General features: G+C 40.8%; 1 long non-coding RNA gene across 1 annotated transcript; it reads left to right on the forward strand.

Moving 5' to 3' along the window:
* Nucleotides 1-3,526: 3,526 nt before the first annotated feature.
* Nucleotides 3,527-5,253, forward strand: LOC310873223. The gene is made up of 3 exons (XR_014570470.1): nucleotides 3,527-3,586; nucleotides 4,146-4,211; nucleotides 4,683-5,253. It is a non-coding gene; the product is annotated as an uncharacterized lncRNA (long non-coding RNA).
* The last annotated feature ends 1,313 nt before the right edge of the window (nucleotides 5,254-6,566 follow it).

Raw genomic sequence — 6,566 nt, forward strand, 5'->3', positions numbered from 1 at the left:
TCAGCATTGACCACAGTAGAAGGTCTGCTGCTGTGAATTTTACACCTCTCCCGCTTAGCGGAGAGTGGGGTGTGGTAGAGGACATCTCCCCGAACGTGTGGGTATGTCCAGATAGTTGCCTCGCGGAGCCGTCTTTTGTCCAGTGTCCATTCTGGGTCCGGAAACGGTACTTTTTTCAGCATTGACCACAGTAGAAGGTCTGCTGCTGTGAATTTTACACCTCTCCCGCTTAGCGGAGAGTGGGGTGTGGTAGAGGACATCTCCCCGAACATGTGGGTATGTCCAGATAGTTGCCTCGCTGAGCCGTCTTTTGTCCAGTGTCCATTCTGGGTCCGGAAACGGTACTTTTTTCAGCATTGACCACAGTAGAAGGTCTGCTGCTGTGAATTTTACACCTCTCCCGCTTAGCGGAGAGTGGGGTGTGGTAGAGGACATCTCCCCGAACGCGTGGGTATGTCCAGATAGTTGCCTCGCGGAGCCGTCTTTTGTCCAGTGTCCACTTTATAAAGTCCATGCACTCCAGTGAATAGCATTTATCCATTTAGATAACTTTATTATTATTATTATAATGATTTAATTACTTATTTTTACACAGAAACATAATGTGTGTCTTATAGCATCATATAGCATCATTTAAATGCTTAATTTGTAGTTTTAATGTGCAAATTAAACTTTTTTTCAATACTCTAGAGGGTACTCTTACTTTGAAGAGATCGTCCACCGGAAGCCTTAAATCTGTTCATTAGATCTGTTCACTAGACGCTGCCTCCATGACATCAGAGACAACAGGCTCACTGCTACAATCTAAAATATCTAAAACCACATATTACACACATAAAGATCTCCAGGAAAGTGTTCTAAAGCTTCTAAACGTCATTAACATATTTTTTTTTGCAAAAAGGGTGAAGTGTCCCTATTTTGATCACAGCCCCGCCCCCGCTAATCATTTCAATGGAAGTGACGTACGTACATTCATTGTTTATTTGTTTTTAGCATCTTCTCTCGGTGCACCCGGACTGCTGTGGTGTGATTTTTCTTTCAAAGTTTGCACTCGAACTCTTTTCCCCTTCGAGAGAGGACTTGTTCTTCTCTTGACTCTGAAAACACATAAGATGTAAGTACAGAAAACGACCTATAACTATAACGTCGGCATACTGTCTGTCCATTTGTGGCCATATACTGAAGCCACGTTAGCTTAACCAGCTAGCTAGCTAGCTAGCTGTGGGACAGCTTTAGCTAGCCAGCTTTAGCTCTAAGCTAGCTCTGGTTTAGCTTGAGCCCAAACATTTACCGCCTCCTCCCGGTTCCGAATTCCCGTAGACATAGTATACAAGTATACAACACAAAGCCAGCGGTTTGTTTCCATTGCGGTCCTTTCACGTGTATATGAATGTATTGAGTCTAATGTGCGTATTATAGGCTCGTCAGCATTATGAAAATATAGCTATTAGCTTGACACAAGTTACAAGCATGATTTATATTTATCCGTACCATGGTATCGCGCCGAAAGCTCGAGCGTACTAGTGAACTATTTTCCACCGTCTACGGGCGGTAGACTGTCTACCTACCCCCAAATGCATGTTTTCCAAATTAAAAGACTTAAGTTAGGTATATTTTTAATACTTATTAGTTATTACTTTGAGTGTTTTAGTATGACTCACCTTTCAGCAACAAAATTTGCCCCTGCCAGCGCACCCAATAAACCGTAGCAATATGCACTGCTGCTGTCAAAATCCTTAATGTCAGAGGTGGGAACTATTGCTTTACAATTCTCATCTAAATATTTTACATAAGCAAACATTTTTGCTGTGTGAACTAGTAGACGCCGGACTGTCTATAGCAAAAGTGAAATGATATAAATTGTCGAGTCTGAGAACAAAGTATGAGGTAAATTGGACTTGCTCCGTGGCTTGTGTCGGTGTAGAGTAGGTTCTATTCGCCACTCTGATTGGTGCGTACTACTGCGTGCTCGAGACCTTTAACTTTAGGCGGTAATAAGCACACATTAAAACTTTATTGAGCATTACAGGATGTCCTATTGAACAATGGGGGGAAAATAGGCTATAACACCCTTCTGTTTAGTTTATTTTTTTAAGTGTAAACTCACATTCTGTTAAAGAATCTGTCAGTTACTAATGTCGTCTTTTTTTCTCCTTTTTTTAAAAATTAAAGAATGTCTAGACGTAAGTACAAATTGTACTTGGAGCCTAACAGAAAAATAAAATTGCCTCCTCCAAGACTGAAAAGAGGACATTTGGATGTAAGTCACTTTATGAGAAATGTAGAATAATACCCCATATTCAGAATTAATCAATTATGAGACATAATCTGATGTTTTACCTGATGTTATTTGTCTTGAAAATGTTTTCAGTGTGACAAAATCAGTTCATCTTCGGACTCTTCGCACACTGCAGATGCTGAGGTGAGAGATTAATATTGTGAGTTTGTAGATCTGCTATTTTCACTATTCATTGCATGACACCGTTGTACTACTTATTATAATATAGTATAATCAAAACTTTTGGACGTGTTTTTATTAAAATTGTATTTATTGAAAACATAGATTTGTTTTAAATTAATAATAATTTAATTGTATTTATTATTAAACAACCTACTGTTTGTTAAATACATTATTTCGTAATTTGCATTCAGGTAATTCTTACTGCTGCCAGCCGCTTGGAAGATGAAGTCGGACCAGGTCCAAATGCCGAGGTGAGTTCATGACACGACACATATGGATTCAAATTCGCCATGACTGAGTTCAATTATTTGGATTCCATAGAAGTCAACAGGTATTAACAAAATGAAATAATGCGAAGGCATGGCCCGTTAAAATTGAACCCCTTTTGGTGTTTTAACTAAGCATTATGTTATACTTTATCTATTGAAAAATAGCACTCGGCACACCCGGTGTGCAGCACACTGGATTTTCGAACTACAACACACCGAGTGCACTGAATAAACGAACGACAAGAGAGCACACCAGTGCGTTCAAGGCGCATTTCCGAACGCACCCATGAGGACACGAGCTGTGGTTTCACTGTTAATGTATGTAGGCACAAGGACTCATCAATGTGTTTTGTCATTTATAGCCTAAGCCATCTGATGACCGAGATTCTCTACCAGTTCAATACGACGAAGACCTGTAAGGGTCGAAACGTTTGTGTGCGGACATCCCTTCCTTTTCATTGTACGTATATTTTTTTGTCCAGCACCTGTATAATTTCTGGAGATGTTTCTGGAGATGTGTGTGTGCTTCCTTCTGGATCCTATCTCTAAGCTTTTCTATCAACCACACCTGAAGGTGGTTTCATTATTCTCATGCACCCTAGAGTCCCTATATTTTGTTGCTGAATATTTAGCAAAAATAGCATCTAAAATCTCACAGCATGATGTGTTGTGATTGTAGGTGAGACTATTTCCGGCAAGGGGTTTTGGTGAAGGAAAAAAAATCGGGCATGTCATTACAGGCGAAACTTAACAAAATATTAGTGAAAAAAGCATCAATGTGTTTTGTCATTTATAGCCATCTGATGACCGTGACGACCGAGATTCTCTACCAGATCCAGACGTCATGACTGACCAGGTAAGGCTTTCTATCAACCACACCTTCATTATTCTCATGCAGTCCCTATATTTTGTTTTTGTGTATTTGGTAAAAATAGCAGATTTAAAATCTCACAGCGTGATGCGTTGCAAGGCTATTTCTGGCAAAGGGGTTCGGTGAAAGAAAAAATCGGGCATGTCATTACAGGCTAAACTAAACAAAACAAAAATTTTGTAAATCTACAAGGTCTGATGTGAAGCATTGTGAGCTTGTAGATCTGATAGTTTCACTATTTCTTGTATGGCACTGTTGTGTGACAAAGTATAAAATGGGGCTTAAGTGGTTAGTCTTAAATCGTTAAGTGGTTACATATTTTTATTTGATTGATATTGATTTCAATATAAAAAATAACTAGACCTGTGCCTGTCGGGCACCAGCCTACTCGAGAGTGATGCTGGTTGGGGAAAGTTAGGCTGCATCCCCACCCTGTTATGCAATAACCGTTATACCCACCCGTTGTCAGAGTAACTGTTTGTCTGTCTACCTTTTGTGCCCATACTGTATATTGGAGCACTTATGAATGTTTTGTCATTTATAGCTCACGTCTTCATCTGACCTTGATGACCAAGATCTTCCATCTGATCCAGATGATATGACTGGCCAGGTGAGTTCTTCTACCAACCACGCCTAAGGTGCGTTTCATTAAAGATGTGTGTCAGTGGCCCAGGCCGTAGCGTAACGGTCTGGGCACCGGACTGGTGATCCAGTCGCGGTGTGCCGCGGGTTCGACTCCCGGACCCGACACGGCCTTAACCGCATGTCAACCCCCCCATCTCTCTCCTGTTTCCTGTCAGCCTACTGTCTGTCCCTTAAAAAATCAATAAAAGGCGTAAGCCGCAAAAAAAATATCTTAAAAAAAAAAAAAAAGATGTGTGTCAGTTAAGGCTATGCACATGGCTAACTAGTGTTATTAACCATAATGATGGTTAACGGCAATTGGCAAAATAACTACTTTTGCATGTTTATACCGTCTGCCTTTTGAAAAAGGTACCACATTTTATATTAAACCTATGAGAAAAGCTGTGTTCACTGTCCTATGCAGACATATGCACTCATGTGGTGTTTTATTTTGCAGGTCATGAATCCATCTGGATTCTTTCTCCTTCCATCTGAGCGGCAACCAAGTGACATGGTCCAGGAATCTGGTTGTGAGTCATCATCAGAGGGCAGTGCTGAATCTGAAGTGGTCCAGGAATCTGGTCGTGAGTCAGAGGGCAGTACTTGTGAAGTTGATTCAGAAATGGAAGAGCTTCCAGAAGATGATCCATTCGGACAGATCGGGTTTGACATAAATATGGATTCAGTACTAATGTCAGCAGGTACAAAGGCTGAAGCTCTTCTCATGCTAATGAGTCATGCAGCAAAGCATAATATAACTGGAACACAACTTGAGGACTTGTTAAAGCTAATTAATATGTTGTTTGGCAAAGAGGTGTTGCCAAGATCAAAATATTAGTTCAACAAGGTCTTTAAAAACAACTCTGACATAGTGGAGTTCCACTTCTACTGCAAAAGCTGTAAATGTACATTGGCACGCAAAAATAAATAACCGATGCAAACATTTTGCATTGTGCAGTCTGTTCTTCCATGAACAGTGCAAGCTTCTTTATCAACGTACCAATTGCACCTCAAATTCAGGCACTTCTTGAAAATCCAGACAAAACACCACCAGTTTAATGGCTACTTTGGTTGTGGCTTCTGTTTACATCCTGGTACTCTAGTAGAGAAACAGGTGACTCCAGCAGTCTATGCAGACAGAGAGGCCAAGGCAATGCTGTTAGACATGGAGCAAGCAGTAGCACAAAACAAAAGTGTCATAAACATGCCTTATTTTGATATAGTGTGGGGGTTCGTACCAGATTATATGCATGCTGTTTTACTTGGTGTCATTAGACAATTCACATAGCTACTTTTGACAGGAAGTGGTCAACCATACTACATTGGAAGTCCCAACACTGAGGAGGCTTGAGAACAGGATGAAGGATATTAAGCCTCCACACCTGATAACACGACTACCCAGGCCCCTTGCAGAGCGCAAATACTGGAAAGCTTCAGAGTGGCGGGCATGGCTCCTATATTACAGCTTGCCAGTCCTGAATGGAATACTTAAACCATGCTATGTGAAGCATCTAAGCCTTCTGGTGTCTGCAGTATTTTTGCTTTTGCAAGAAAACATCAGCTTCCAAGATGTAAACAAAGCAGATGACATGCTGTTTGAGTTTGTCACCAAGGTTCAGTTGCTGTATTGGGAAGCAGCTATGACATTTAATGTACATCTGCTAACTCACCTGGCAAAGTCTTTAAAATTGTGGGGGCCACTCTGGGCACATTCAGCATTTGTGTTTAAGACTGCAAATGGTGGTCTTTTGAAACGGCTGCATGGAACTAAGTGTGTAGCTCTTCAGATAGTCAACAAATTCCTGTTGCACAGAGCAGTACCATTCATCACCACTAAGTATGCAGTTAGTGAACAAGTTAAGGAGTTTTGTTTGGAATTGACAAACGACAGAAGAGTAAAGTGTTTTACCAAATATGATACAACTGTTCTAGATAATGGCAGGGTGACAGAGACTACCGCTGATGAGAAAAGTGCCTTCATTTCTGCACAAAGAACAGCACCAGATGAAGTCGTAGTGCATAGGAGAATGGTACATAAAGGACTGATTTATACCAGCAAAAGGTACACCCTCAGTAAGAGACGTGAAGACTTTTTCGCAAAGCTGAGTGGTGGTGGTGGTTATGGAGAAATTCAGGACATAGTATCATTTCCTTCACCAGCAGGAAGTACATAAATTGCTGTACTTTTGAAAAGGCTTCACGTTGTACCTAGTTTTGTGGAACACATCAGACGTGTAAATCAATGCCTTTTTTCGCCTGTGTGTCTACTTTCCATAGACCAGATAGAGCAGAAATGCATTGTTTTAAAATCCGGTGATGAGGTGTACATTTGTGTCTTCCC

Source organism: Protomyctophum parallelum, assembly GCF_964188405.1.
Source record: "Protomyctophum parallelum genome assembly, chromosome: 16".
Classification (NCBI taxonomy): Eukaryota; Metazoa; Chordata; class Actinopteri; order Myctophiformes; family Myctophidae; genus Protomyctophum; species Protomyctophum parallelum.